This window comes from Seriola aureovittata, chromosome 19, assembly GCF_021018895.1.
Source record: "Seriola aureovittata isolate HTS-2021-v1 ecotype China chromosome 19, ASM2101889v1, whole genome shotgun sequence".
NCBI lineage: Eukaryota > Metazoa > Chordata > Actinopteri > Carangiformes > Carangidae > Seriola > Seriola aureovittata.
This window is the reverse complement of record NC_079382.1, coordinates 17,584,171-17,599,740: the sequence shown is the minus strand read 5'-3', so window position 1 is coordinate 17,599,740 and position 15,570 is coordinate 17,584,171. Positions and strand designations below refer to the sequence as shown.

Genomic DNA, 15,570 nt, shown 5'->3' with positions numbered 1-15,570 from the left:
AATATTAGGACAACACAAACCTTGACATTGGCTCAATGGCTTCGGAAGACAGACATTAAAATAATCCACTGGTGGACACAATGTACTCAATTCACTGCACACCTTATATTTTGGAGAAATCTATCTCATAAGTATTGACCGCATTGTTGTGTCTGTCTCTATCTTTGGCATTAAAGTAGTCACTGTTGTGATGTTTCTGCACAGGATGTCCTACAGATCACTGGTAGATGTCTTCCCCTGTCCAAAAGTTTGGAAAAACAATCCAAAAAAGACCTGTGGAAATTCTGATGTTCAAACAGTAAATAAAATTTCCCCCAAAAAAGAAGAAACCCAATCTGAAAAGACACCTAAGGACAGTCAGATCTGATCCAAACAAACTCAAGGCCCCAATCAAAAATGCGGTCAAACGGAACAGAGCCAAAACAGAGAGGGAACACCAAAGCTGCCGACAGCCTGATGTGCCGCTAATAAATGAGCAGCAGGGTCCAAAAGAGAACAAATACAGATCGTGTTTTTCTGTCCTTCACAGTTCACACTCTTACATCAAAATAGATGTCCGGAAATTATTATGACACTTGTGTGTGATCAGACCTGATATCAAGTCCATTCGGGTATTAGACACATTGTCACACAAACCTGATACCTACAGCAATACAATGGGCCTCTGCCCAACCCAACTAAACTCAATATAAGTAGGACAGTCAAGATACTAGGACCAAGTGGACCTGTGAAAACCTCTAATCACTATGCAAAAAATGTGTGGTATCTTCTGACATACAAAACATATGATATACTTTGTTTATTTAGGAATGGTGGCTCATGCAAAAACTCTTCATCAGTTAATTCTACAAAAGAAAAGAAAAACACAATGTCTTGTTTTACTGAGGAAAGACCTTTGAGACATAATGTGTTTAGACAGGTTCACTAAGAACTTTTAATGAACTGTATATTGGATGACTCACTGTTATTTTGTAGAAATCAAATGGAGAGAAGCAAACAGACATTTATGGTGCTAAACTATGAATTTTTTTGCCTTTTTTAATCTACGAAGTCACTTATTAAGTCATTCTTATTCAAGATGACAGCCTGGCATGGTTTATTATGTATTATTGAAATGTGGCAACACTGAAGGCTAGACATCCTAATACCAGCTGCAGCTCTCACACATCTCTGCCAGCTGTCTACAAACACCCACATGTTTATTCTCAGACCCTTTTTAAGCTGCGTGTCAGGATGTGAGCGTTGCCACACTGAGAATCTCCACCAGTTTAAAGAACATTTACTTACAGGCAGGAAGAATAGTAGGAGGAATCTTCATCTTTCATGAAGCTTCCTTTGCTTCTCTAAATAAAATACAATAAAAGTTACAAGGTGACCTTTAATTCAGATATCTTATTTTTAGGCATAATTACACAGGCAAGTTAACTGAAATGTTATGGAGATATCACTATTGTTGCCGACTTCTTTCTTCCCAGTAATTCATCATTCTGTGTATAAAATTTCAATCCGAACTTTTCCCATAGCCTAAGGTGACAAAGTCAAATAGCTTGTTGTACAGCCAACAATTCAAAACCCCAAAGTACTTAGGCCTCAAGGAGATGACGCATTTCGCACATACTGCAGCTGTCTCATACTGATACACTGATCTACAAATGGTTACTCTGGTCTGTCATGAGTTTCTGTAAGACACCTTGATGGTGAATATTTATGGAACCCACTGTGTGTCTTTTTGCCCACCCTTAGATTTTCTCAGCAAGACCAGGACTTCAAACTGGCAGCCTTCTGGTCACAGCTCACTACTTATGCTTGTGCTTATTTACCACACACACTACTCAAATAATGACAGGCCAAAGCTGAAAAAAGACCCACCCAATTACCTCCAGCACCTTTAATGGGTCTGCAAAAAGCACCTTTTTGCAGTAAAATGATATATACATCTCCCTTGAAGTGTGGTGACTAATGCAAAGTGCTGATGAATGGAACAAAGGCCCTTCACCCTGGAGTTACAACGGATTTATTTAGCTCCTGTAATCCACCCAAGGAAGTGGAGAGACTCCATTTGCAGAACCCGCTGCCACAACTGGCCTCAAACCTCAAACTTCAAACCTGGAAGGCTGCATTTGATCTGGCCTCCCTCCTCGTTTGGTCTGTCATTCAACACCTTTATGCTTCATGCTGCTGTGTATTGAGGTGTTGAAGTGTCATGTTAAGATGGAAGACCCCCCACTGAATACTGCAGCATTTACCCATCATCCATTTCAGCAGCTGTAGGACACCACCTGAACATACAGTATTTCAGGCTCAAATAAGAATAAAATAACATTTTCTTGAACAATAAAAACTTGGTGAAAATAAGTCTGGAATGTGGTTTAGCCACAGCATTATATTATTAGTTGGGTGTGTAGGGTGGGATCAAAATATAGCCTCAGAGACACCTGTGCTCTATTGTTCATGAGAAAAAACAGCTGCAGGCGCTGAATTGTTAGAATCATCACTTTAATCACTCCAGGAGTTATGTAACATCTTGAATCATCTGTGCTCTCTGGTTCTGCACATGCCAGGCTTTGCTGTTATAGAGATCTTTGAAGATTAGAGCCTTCAAATAGATGAAGCATTCACATGTGGAAACCAAGAGACACAGAACCAAATGGGCAAAGAGGCTAAATCTAATATTGGTCAGTCCTTATTATTACATGCCTTCTTGCCACTTTTAGAGTACCTTTTGTTATTCACATTATTATTATCACATTCAAACAGAAAATATCTTTTCTTTTTTTTATCATAAAAATTGTTGCCGTAGTTTTCTTTCAAGAGATTAATCGACTAATTTATTATCCACTAGTTTCACTCTATGTTTTGATGTTTCATTAATGTGGGGAGAGATGTGTACACATCTGACACCAGAATTAGTTTGGACAAATAGAGTAAATCTAACTTTATTTGGAGAGATACTTTTTGATTAGTCTGTCTAGCTGTAAGAAAGCTTGGCAGTGGCTAAAAGATGACAAACTGAACCAGAACTGTTTCTCTTCTCAGTAATACTGCTAAACTGTAGACAGTGCTTCACGCTTGTGAAACTCTCCTCAAGAAGCTTTGTGTCGAACAGCTAGTTGTCAGTGCTCTATATGAGTGGTCAGTATTTAAGAGCTCACTTTGGGACACTCGCTTTATCAACCAGAATTGTCTAAACAATTTTACCACAGTCAAACAAACAGACATATACAGTAATCACATAAATACTTTGGCTACTTTTCTGTAATTTCCCACTGTGGGCCCTCATAAAACAATTCCCCAAAGAGAACAAAATAGTTCCTGTGATTGTTGGCAGTTGTGATTCCTGAATAGGATGTGCTCTGACCTCTGACCCCTGAGCTGGCTGCACCTGGCGAACTCAAACAGGCAGTGAATATTTTGATGGAAAAAGGTGACCTTTATCACCTTGGATGAATAGCGACAGGTAAAAAAAACTCCTCTCTAGACATCATTATAAGGATGTCATAAATCCTTGCTCTCATGTTGGCATGTCTCTTGGGCAATGAAATGACAGGGTATGAAAAGCAAGTTCACAATTTAAAAACAGTGAGGTGAAAAATTGTTGATCATTTTCAAGTGTCTGGTATGAGAACCATGCATTGAAATGTAATCAACATTTTGTGAAGTGCTGACTGAGACGTGGCAAACATGTTTGTTCGGCTCTTGAACCGCGTCACATCTGCTTGGTGTGTAGTTTGCACATTACTACTGTTTGTTTTTCCTCCGTCTTCTTCGGAACACAAGTGGGGGAGAGAAAATGTTTGAATAGTGACGAGATGAATGTTCCAAAACAATCCAAAGAGGGCTACATTGGCAACGTCTGGTGTGTGACCAGAGCTCCATTATGGATGAAATTCGTTTTTCTTCCCCATTTTATTGCTTTGAGACAAAGGCCAAATGCCTGCTTTTACTCTGCAGTGTGGAAACACCTAGCACATGCTCTCCTTCACTTAAATGTACAAGTCTTCCGCTATCCAGGTTAACCACAATGAGATAGAATCATTTTTTCATGTGTGGCTCATTATTAAAATGTAGAAACGTAAAAGTAGACAACAAAGAGCACAAAAGTTTCCATGGAGAACATCCTGCATCCAATGAAAGTTCAGATTTCTAGCTTTTCATCTTTTTCTTTCCTTGAAATAAGAGACCTAAAATTTCCATTACTTAAATTTCTTTCCTAACTTAGTTTTTTTCTTAACTTTCCTTGATTTGTTATTTTACAGGTGATGTCTTAGCCTTTTTAAAAACAAAGAGAAATAGAGAAAAAAAATTTTTTTCAAGTTCTAATCCTGTCTTCCTGTATGCACAATCTGTTGAATGTTTTTTGAGTATTGTTGAATCAATTTTTATCTGTTCTTTCTTCCATAGAACATTACAATATTTTTAATGACTCATCTTGAACTCAAGGGCATATATATATTTCAAAGGTGTTTTTTGCCGTAGGAGCCCCTCAAAGTATTGTAACTTCTGGGATCATTAAATGACGCACACTGGCTGAAAAAGTCTTGAATGTACATCCACTCTTGGCCTGAAAAGGGTTCTAGTGTGCATGCTCCAGGGCCCAGAAAAATGCTGAAGCAATGGGAAAGCCATGGAGGCTTTTTTGGTGTCTGCTCCCAGAGAGCAACTTTTACAGGAATGAATGGAACACCATCTTTAAACACAATATCCAGTTCTCCTTACATCCATGCATCCATCGGTGTATAAGCTACCAAAGCAATACTGTAGTGGGTGAGTGTTAGTTGACAAAACGTTTACAGTTGCAAATTATTATAGAAGAGAAGGTTCAGGGGAAAATTTATACATAAAGGGAGGTGTGGGTGGAGGCCAACAACCCTCTACAGTGGCGTATGTCACTATAGCCATGCCCACATTTTAGCAATCAAAGATGAACTGTTTGATTTAAATCCCTCTTAACTGTACCACATCACATACTGTTTTTCATTTAGAGATATGACACTGTACAGAAGAGAAAGAGGTTCTAATTATTGTTTCACTGTGAGTTTAAGGTATCATTTCACATTTAGGCATTTAAAATTATCCCAATGTTTTAGTGTTAACTACAAATGATCACCTAACTTTTAAAAAACAATTACAACTCCTAAGTGACAGTGTTAGTGAAGTTCAATATGTGTTTTATAACTACAAACAATTCTGATTTCCTTCATGGCACTGATATAGTAGTGAGAACAGTATCCAGTGTTTTGTGCTCATATAACACTGTAAGTATGAAGGTCAATGTGATGTCCACTACAGAGAACAGGAGAAAGACCCCAGACACTATTAGTGTGCTATTCATTAACCGAGCTGGCAGCAGATGAGAGAGGATGGGGAGACTGAAGGAAGAGGCAATGGCTTTTAATTTCCTGAAGGGAGCACGCCCTGCTACTGCTCTACAGCTTCTGTTTATCCGATGGCCTGTAATTCCTCCTGGCCTAGGCCTTGTGTCGAGTTACAGACTCAGCTTCAAACACACAGCATCCCTGCCACAGCAAAGACACAATGTGCCCATACAGTATGCCTCCGCTATCTGTACCAGTATGACTCAACTGCACTTTAACGTCACTGTAGCATAGAGTTAACGTACTCGTAATGATAGGCTAAATCAGTATCCATATCATCCAGTCCATATCATTTTCTGCTTTTGTTAATCAGTGCTTGTGCATTCTTTCATCGCACTTTCAGTTCATATTGCTATTGACAAAGAGTACAGCACATCTTATAGTTACAACTAATCATCCACAAATCTGAGATATGAGCAGTTATCCAGTGCTGAGCATCATGGACTGACCAAACACCAGCTCTAAACTTGGCTGCAGCACAGAGTGCGCTCTGAATATGGACATGATGTCTTCTGTTTGAACATTCACAGCAATGAATGACTAACCTAGAGGAAGTCAAGTACTCTGTGTGTTGTTGACCACAAATTCGCCACCCCCACTCTCCACATAGAGGTGTGAAATATTAGAGATAGCTGTGGGAGACAGATCTCCACACAGACACTAAACTTCCCTACAGGCTGGCATTGCATGAGAGACAAAGATGTAAACAGTTGAGATAGAGACACCTGTGTTTCGTTTATGTGTCGCTGCGTGGAAGAAGTCTGATACTAGTTGAGACCTATTTGAATTGACATATGTTATGATGGTGAAATGTAAGTCATGAAAGTCAGAAATAGAGCTGGATAGACAAAATATTCCGATCAATCTGTTTTTATTTGAATGATCCATTACTGATTCTTAAAGGCCCAAGATCGATCTTTGCATTTGCACCTTTTATCATTAACATGTACACAGTCACAAAATATTATGTGTATGCATGGTTACTAGTTGCAAGATGTTTAGTTAGGGCGGCATGATGTGTAAAATGTCTATTCTGTGGGAATCAAGTTATTACAACAAATGTTGGAATAATGTAGATACTAGCTTTTTTTTTTTTTTTTTGGACCAATTAGGTCTCTTCTGCACTGCTTGAAATTAGATTAGTAAATCAAGTTTCTGAAAATGCTGTAGATTGACATATCACTGTTTCTGATTGCACATACAGTACACATCTGCAGCCATGCTTGAAATACTTTCAAATATTTGACAAGAGATAAAAGTTTGGCTTGAGTCTCTTTTTCTCTGCTGTCGGGTCCATCGGAAGAGGAGCTCCCCCGGCAATGCTGAGCCAGGAAAGAACAAACCAAGAAGAAACAGAGAGACGGGCAAACCTCCAGTCTCGAGTTCTTGCTGATGCTATGACAAGGTTTACAGAAGTGTCTAATGTGAGCTACAGGGACAGACCAGACCCGAGGTTTCCACTTAAGCTGCAGAAGCCTCTCATGGGCCTGTGGCAGGCTGTGTGACAGTTGAAAGTGAGGAAAGTCGATGATGAAAAAAAACTCACTGTAAATGAGGCCGACTGACATGTGGGTGCCAATCTGCCACTGGGCATCACAGGGGGAAAAACAGAGACCTGAGAGATGCTTTTATGGAGCCATTAGGTTGAGGGACTATCTAAGCAGTATACGTACTCTCACACAATATAGAGTATAGAATCATGATTAAAATGCAAGATACAGTATTCGTCTGTTAATTGGTTTATTTGCCCAGAGCTTTTTTTCCATCATTTCACACCAGCTGCCCAGAACAACCACAGGGTTCCCCTGTTCACTAAAAGTTAACTGCCTTGATCATGGACCAGCTGTTGGCAGTTGCCAAAGCTTTGTTGCAGTATAAAAAAAAATAAATAAAAAAATATCAGCTGTGATCATTTCTGTGTAGATCCTGCATCTTGTCTTAAGTTGGTTTGAAGTAACAAATGATGATTTATGTAATATAACAAGGTATGTAAAGCCCTTTGAGGTTAGATAACTAGAGGTAAGATAAAAATTCTGACTTTCCCCAAAGTAACTACCAGCTGAATCTGGATATTACAACATCCAAACATGGAGTCACACGTGCACATACACAAAAACACAAATTCTTTCAGCTACTGGCATGTGATCTCACACAGGTACTCTAACCATTTGATAGTGCAGGTCAGATTTGGTACCACACATATCTAATGGAAAATCTGTGTTTGCCGGCAACATTCCTTCACCAAAAAGCTCCGGTTACGAGCCTACGCTGTGATTGGCCTCTGTAATATTCTGGTCCAGTGCTTGCGGCGCAAAGCGACTCAGAGGAAGGCATTCTGCTCACATTACTGGGTCAGTGGCATTGCTTTACTGGGCAGCCCACCTGGGACAGTTTCAAGTGTAAGTGGGAAATACCTATTTAAAGGTTACAGGGAGATGGTAGTGCTTTATCTAATCTTAGGTTAGTGGTGATGGATTGTTGTCAACAAGGTATGCATACAAAAGCAAGAATTCCTTTATGAAAAAGATACTAATAAGAACATGAAAAAGCTACTCATAAAATATGAAATGTTTGAGTGTTTTTCTATCTGTCTTTGTGAAAACGGCTTGCCTTTTTTCATCCCTGTGACTGTAGCTCTGACAGGGGCGATGAGAAACGTGAGGGCGCAGTGTTAGGTTCCCTCCAGACCCATTTTGTGTCCTCGATCGGTGGCGCGAGACAAAGGACCACAGAAACCAGAGCTTGAGGTAGTGCTGCACTTTTGCCGTGAGTCAGGAGGAGTAGAAAAATGGAGTCCTTTCTCTGTCCGGCCTGGCTAGCTGTACTGTACACCTTGGAGAAGCACTCAGCACGGAGGGGAGATGGGTTGGCTTGATAATGGACGGACACACACACACACACACACACACACACACACACACACACACACACACACACACACACACACACACACACACACACACACACCCCCTCTTCAGAATCCCCTCTGCTTGCCAGAGCCTGAGAGAGGCAAGGGAGGGTTTGAGGCATTTAGAGCTGGTGTGAATTCACCCGCTCGCTGAGTCACTACAATCACATTTGTGAGACTGTGAGAGTGAGAGAAGCACCGTCCTCGTCTCATCTGACACTGCAGCCTTTTGTAGAAAAAAAACAGACTGTTCATCACTGCTTTTTGTCGTTTTTATGTGAGTGGGAGTCCTGACACAAATACAGTACTCTGAGTTGATGTAGCTATTGAGAACTCCCTTGTTTCTGTCCTCTCTTTTCACACACACATACAATAAAGCACTGAGATGCTTTGAGAGAGAAACTGGCACATGTATTGTACGCGAAATCCAGAAGAACATTCTGAAGACCACAGTGACGATCCCATGAGGACTACTCGCTCAATGGCCCTTGTATCAAAGAAGCTTGTACTACAAATCATGCAAACAAAAATGAGAAATTGCATCTAGAGTCCTCGAGCAGATGGTCAAAAGCCAAATACTCAGTCCTCCAAGGCAGCTTCTCAAAGGTATTCTCTGTTTGTGTTTTTGACTATGACTTAGGTAACACCCAGAGGGAGTTGATCTCTCACAGCTTTGTCCATCAAGGTTAAATTAGGCTAAACATTTGGCTAGTATTAAAACAATTAGTTAATTAATCAGTTATTGTAATTAAGATATTTATCAAGCAAAGAAGCGAACATTTGCTAGCTCCGACTTGTACTTATTGCTTTTCTCTGTTTGTTTTTTTCTTTTTTTTATCTTTGTAAATTAAATATCATTGGGTTTTGACTGCTGGTCAGAAAAAGCAAGCAATATGAATAAGTCATCTTGGGCTAAGAGAAATTGTCATTTAGCCTTTTTTTTATTTTTTTTTACTTCAACTAACAATTAATTAACATCTTTTTAATTGTTTTGTGTTAGATATTCAGTTTACTACCATTAAAGATTAAGAACCATTAAATGATTTCACATAAATGATCATTAGATCCAACATAATAACCCATTTAGAGCTGCAACAACTAGTTATAAAATGTATTAGTCAACTGACAGAAAATTAATTTTCAATTATTTTGATAGTTGCATAATAGTCATGGTCATTTTAATTAAAAAAAAATCCGCTGTTTGCTGTTTCTAGTATCTCAAATATGAAGATTTGATGGTTTTCTTTGTCACATGTGATGTCTTTGAGTTCCGGACTGATGGGCAGACAAAGCAAGACATCTGAAGACATCATGGACTATTTTCACTATTATTCACTTTTTACTGTCCTTTTATAGACAAAACAATCAATCACGTTAACTGATGATGCAAAAGGTAATGAAAATAAAGATTAGTTGCAGCCCTACAACTGCTCATCTATCACTCTTTGTTAAAAGATACATAGAGTCAACTTTTTATTTTTTGCATTGTCCCTATATGAGATCAATTAATGCCTTAATATTAGTAAACGTTTAATGTTGGCAACATGTTGTCTCTACATCAATGCCAAGTGGACCAATTCTCTTAAAATTATTTTTGGCTATTTGGTAAACAATCTATTTCTTCACATATTGTACAATACAGTTTTCATGATGCTAAGCTAAATGCCAATTGCTGCTGGGAACAGATGCCTCCTGTTCTGAGCATCACTACCTACTTCTGCAGGCCCTCTGGTGCATTCAGCAGCAACCGTCGGTCAGTTTTCATGGCAACTAAATCAATGTTTTATTCTTTGCAATTCATGATGAAAAACCAGTTAAGGTCCTTGAAGCCAGAGTTTAATTCATATTGCACTGTAGATGATAGCATCTGCTAAATACTTCAAATTGTAACTGCTCCAAGTGTAGCAGATTGACTGTAAAGTATATTTAAATTTTGGTTTTCCATTTGTAATATACTGAAAATATGAGCCTTTTGTTCAAGTCTGATTTGAGGAAGTCTAATTTAACGGCTTATGCAGGCCTTAAGTTAATAAAAAACAGAACATTTAAAAAGGGTGTGTAGCCTTAATACCCACTTTATGGTCGAGTTACCACAGACTCTGTTTATGTTGAGCCCCAATACTGAATCTTCCTGTATACTAAAACTCCACTCAGACCGGACCATCTAGCCACCCTGCATACTGTAAGCTGTTGATATGTTGTTTGCCTTAACGTCACAATAAAACCAGCCTTTCAGAAAGCCAAAGTAGTGCAGACAGAAGACTTTCACACAGCGATAAAGTCTGTTTTCCTGCAGATTTCCTAAAGCTTGTGATTACTGAGCTAATTACTAACATTCCTTGGAGAACTTACAGGCTACTGCTCAGAACGTGGCAGCTTACAAGAACAGTGGGCTCCTTATACAGTACTGTAGCCAGACATATTCACACAGACAATATGCTGTTCTGTCTTATAAAACGTCCCTTAATGAACCAAGTATGGTTTATAAAAGAAAGAATGCAGCAGACAGAAACCCATTTCAGGGGTAACGAAAGCACTTACAGCCACATAAAGCAAGAATTTATGAAAAAAATACACCTGTCTTAAACAAAATTATAGCGAGGTATGAGGTTGCATAAGTTGAAAGCATGACTTTTTTTCTTAAGTCTTTTGCCATCTTTGTGGTATTGGTTTTCTTTTGGTTAGAGGTGTAAAGATGAACAGATACATATTGGAAAACCAATAGATGAGTAAGAGATATGGCTACATCAATGCACAATCACAGATCTAAGTAGTTTTTTGTCTGAAATTTGTAAAAAAAAAAAAAAATCAATACAGTTGGCAAGGTCTTCTCAAGACCAGTTTTTAATGAGATATTTATTTGTCCTTCTAAAATGTAGTTGCTAAAATCTCATACACCCTCATCCAGAAATGAGTAAAAATATTAAATCATGTGAAATCTGGATGAAAACTAATCAAATTAGTTTCAATTTCAGCTGCATTGTGTAATTACAAATTTATATGTATTAATTTGAACCAGATTGAGAACTGAGTTAGATATCAATTAAACTAGATACTCTCTAGATATCTATTATTAAGCTGCTGCCTGTTCATTCCAATTAAACCTGCATCTGTGCATAAGCCAAAGACACATCACACGCATGTTGAGTTAGCAAACATGAGCATGTTATGTACAGCTTATTCACATTATACTACATTCCTTGGTATTTAAGTCAGAAATCTCCAGTATTACCTCTTAATACTGACTGGAGACATGACATTACAGTGCATTGCGCAAGATCCTATATGGTCCTGATGCTGGTAAAATTGTCTTAGCTTCACTGATTGCAGCCATTAGCTTAGGAAAATAAAGATGATTTGTAGGGAAACACATTATTCCATAACCATCATTCATAGCGTTATAAACCACCAAACCAAAGACAGATTTATGACACCAATTTGCAATGAGATGGCACTTCTCTCAGTGGAATTACATTGCTCTTGATAGGATGTTTAACCAGTAAAATCCAAAATGAATTGCTCCCAGAATTACACAGAAGCATCAATGTGGCCAATAAACTTGCGGGCTTTCTGTCCTTGAGATGACTTCAACAATCACAGCTTTCTGGATAAAAGCACACCATTGATGACTAGACAGAATGCAGCTATTGAGCTAAAGGGTTGGGAAATATAAATGATTATGACAGGAAAATGCAACCACTCTGAAAACATTAGCTGGTCGTCTCCATCAAATACGAATATAGGACCATTAGATTTTCGATTTGGGTTACATGAATCAGGTTTGTAGTAAAAACCTTTGCAATAATGATCCAGTCCAACACAATCCAAAACACTAGCTCGTTCCCATTCACAGGCGATAGACATTGTGACCTTATTTACTAGCGTCGGGTTGGCAGACTCTGAAAATGACAGGGTAACATCAGTACAAACCTAAGATGGGTTGTAATGGTACAATCCTGGCCTGTGTCTTTCATCTACTGTACTCTTTGGTCTTTGTGTCATCAAACAGCTCGGTAGTAGGGAAAAAAAAATCTCTGACCTTCATTTTGAAGAGGCACTAAACTGTTTCAGCTGTCACCTGCTGGAATGACACACCCCACATGATTACACAGAGGCTCTGAGGGTTTATAGCCACGTGAGGAAGGCAATGTCATGTCATGACAAGTCTGCTGTCATGCCAAAAGTGGCTGATAAAAGTTAAACTGAATTCTCAAAACAGAAATTATACTTGGTGAAAATTCTGCCTTTAACAGATTTTGGATCAGCTGTTGAATTCCCATCCAAATAAATTCTAAATAGTACAACATGGTGCTGAAATAGCAGTTACCATAAAACGCAATGTCCCCAGCTCATGTCAGGGATGTAGATGAGATGGGCCGCCTCCTCTGGCATCATCAAAAATTAACACACAGACAACATTTTAACCTTTTTTTGTTATTGATTGACACAACATCAGGCTCTGGGAAACATTTTACACTATTACCTGACATTTTTAGTTAATGAAAATGATCAGTGATAATGATCATTATCACTGATCATAATTATCAATGAAATCATTAGTTGCAGCCCTATACAGAATTCCTTTTGTGAGCTAAAATCCGTGATCTTTACAAAACCTTGGTACTGGTACTAATGTATTTAAAGCCATAGTGGAGGACGGGAAACGAAGTGCACAGCTCAAACTAAAGCTGTAGATTCATGTTTTCAATCATTTGCATAATATCTCTGCATTCATTCCAATAAGTGCACCAAAACACTTACATATTTCCTATTTTTATCTGTAATTATATCGTTTAACATTCAGAGCGTTCTGCTCACTTAGTAACCATGTATTTATGGTGTTATCTACATGGCAATTTAGGAATTAAAGAGTTTTAGGATGCTAACCACAAAAAGGCAGAGAATTGCTATAATTTTGCCATCTCCTCAAAGCATGTGTGCTGCATTTGCTTTTAGACAGTGACCAAGTACATAGTGGCCTTAAATGTGCTGGCTACTCAGTATTGCCACTAATGAAGGCATTTTAAGTACACTGCCTGATGAGAGTTAAGCCTGGTTTAACCATCATGTCTGTAAACTTGTCCAAAGAATTTAGACTCAAATGTGTCCGCAGTCTTAACGAGACCAAGGAATTAGATGTAATCTACCACAGCGATCTTGATGTGTGATTATCAGTGTGGAAATGATCTATTTAAACCTGTAGCTGGTTTGTTCGTGTGAGGCCGGAGTTTGTCTCGAGCGAGCTGATGTCGAGGGAAGTGGGTGGTTTCAGTGAGCCACAAATGAGCATGATAGGGATTGTAAGAGCTAAAAAGAAAACATCTGTCGGTCAGAGGTGTGTGGTCCTAGCCTGTGGACAAACAGGAGGAACAGTATGTACACTAACTAAACTATTAACTAAACTACTATCCCCAAATATCTAAATTGGTTTGTTACTTCTTGTTAACACATATGCTCACTCACACGAACACACACAGGCATATTATTTTTCATGTATATTACATATTATGTTGTCTGAGAACACAGCAATAAAGGAAATAAATTAGGAAACACGGTATAAATGTAGGAAACGGATGGGAAAGGAGAGAAGGAAGAAAATCATAAATGTCCTTAAAAATTGGGCATTTAACTTCATTCCTGGCCATGTAAATAAAGTAGTGGATAATATTACAACAATACTGAGCTATTCCTCTGTATGCACACCTCTCTATGATTTTAATTCAATTGACTGTATTGCAGCTAACTTTCCCTAAGTGATCATTTTACAAGTAACTATAGCAGCACAGCACAGCTGTCATCTTTAACTTATGTGTATGGTGATTTTGTCAGACAACGTCCGATACAACAATAATACATAGTAAGAATGGTATCTTCCTGATATTGACCTGCAGACTCTTTTACATAATTCACACAAATGGTCTCAAACCATAAGAAAGCATTCTCTGATTTTATCCGCTTACCCTCAGTACACTTCTTCCTTCCTTTTGTATAAATTCAATAAGAAGTACCAATGAGGAATAATAACTTAATTTTGCATTCACCTCAGTGTACAGCAAGGGAAAACAACACGGGTGTGTATTATGTAGTACACATCATCAAATGTTGGTAAATTTGAGATAAAAAAAAATTGTATCAATCAGTAAACTGATTATCGTGAGCTTATTGTCCTCTAATGTCCTGGAAAGAGTTAATAGATATCCCCTTGTTTGACATATTTCTGTCTGCACACGACACCACTGTGCGTCAGTCAACACTGCCCTCTGAGCAGGGTCACCACGCTACATCAGCTTCTACTTATCTCCACTTCCACTGACATGCTCCGTTGTTGTCTTTCTGTGTGCTTCATCAAGCAGTGGACAATGCCCCTGACTGAACTTTATTCCTTTTATCTTTACAGATGGGAACTGATCAGATGCCAGTGCTGTCATTAATTGTCATGAGCTTTTTAGTGAGATAAAATAAAAAAAATGTGTGTTAGAAAAGAAGTTGGAGAGTTTTAAGTTAAAACATCAACATCACCAACAGTGCATCCTCCAAGGACCTGCATGAACGTACATGAGATTCTCTTCATTGTACTTCAAATGGGATATTAAATGCTTTTGCATGCATCACCTTCCACTATAAAAAGGAATACTTAATGTGTCTGGACATAAACGTAGCCACTGATAAGTTCTGCAGGTTCACCAACAATGGTAATGTTACATTTTAAATGAAAAATTTGATCTGACTTGACAGCTGAAATTACCCCCAAAAGACCACCCTACTCTACTTGTGTCAGAGTCATTTAGAGAATAATATTTATTTTTTTTACTGTGAGCTGTAAACTCTGTGCAAGTGATAGTGCACCAGTCTCTGTGTATGTGTGTGTGCTTGTTCGAGCCTAAGCATGTGTGTATGTAACAGCATCTGTGTTATTCCCTCTGTCATTCACATTAGTTTGAGTTGCCAGGCCAGCTCTCTGAACGCGCCTGAGGAAACCCCTCTCCGCCAGCTACTGGACGGCCTGGATGCAATTAAAGTCCAATATGAGAGAGAGAGAGAGGCAAGCATGTCAGATGTGCCCAGTATAACCAGGCTGTGGCTGCAGTGGCCAGATGTGGCCCAGCTCAACCCATGCCGGGTCTGGCGCAAACCACTTGGCTATTAATGGGGGGAGAATGCCACAGCTTCAGGGTGTTCCAGGTGGTAAAGGGGAGCTAATACAAATCACAGAGACCACTTCCCCCTCAAGGCAAAGGTTAACCCATTTGGTTTTACATACCAAAATACAAAAAAGCTTATATACAC

General features: G+C 38.8%; 1 long non-coding RNA gene across 1 annotated transcript in view; it reads right to left on the bottom strand.

The window, feature by feature from the left end:
* The window catches only part of LOC130187760 (uncharacterized), a 104,453-nt gene that overhangs the window by 72,908 nt on the left and 15,975 nt on the right, over positions 1 to 15,570 (bottom strand). The window lies entirely within an intron of this gene.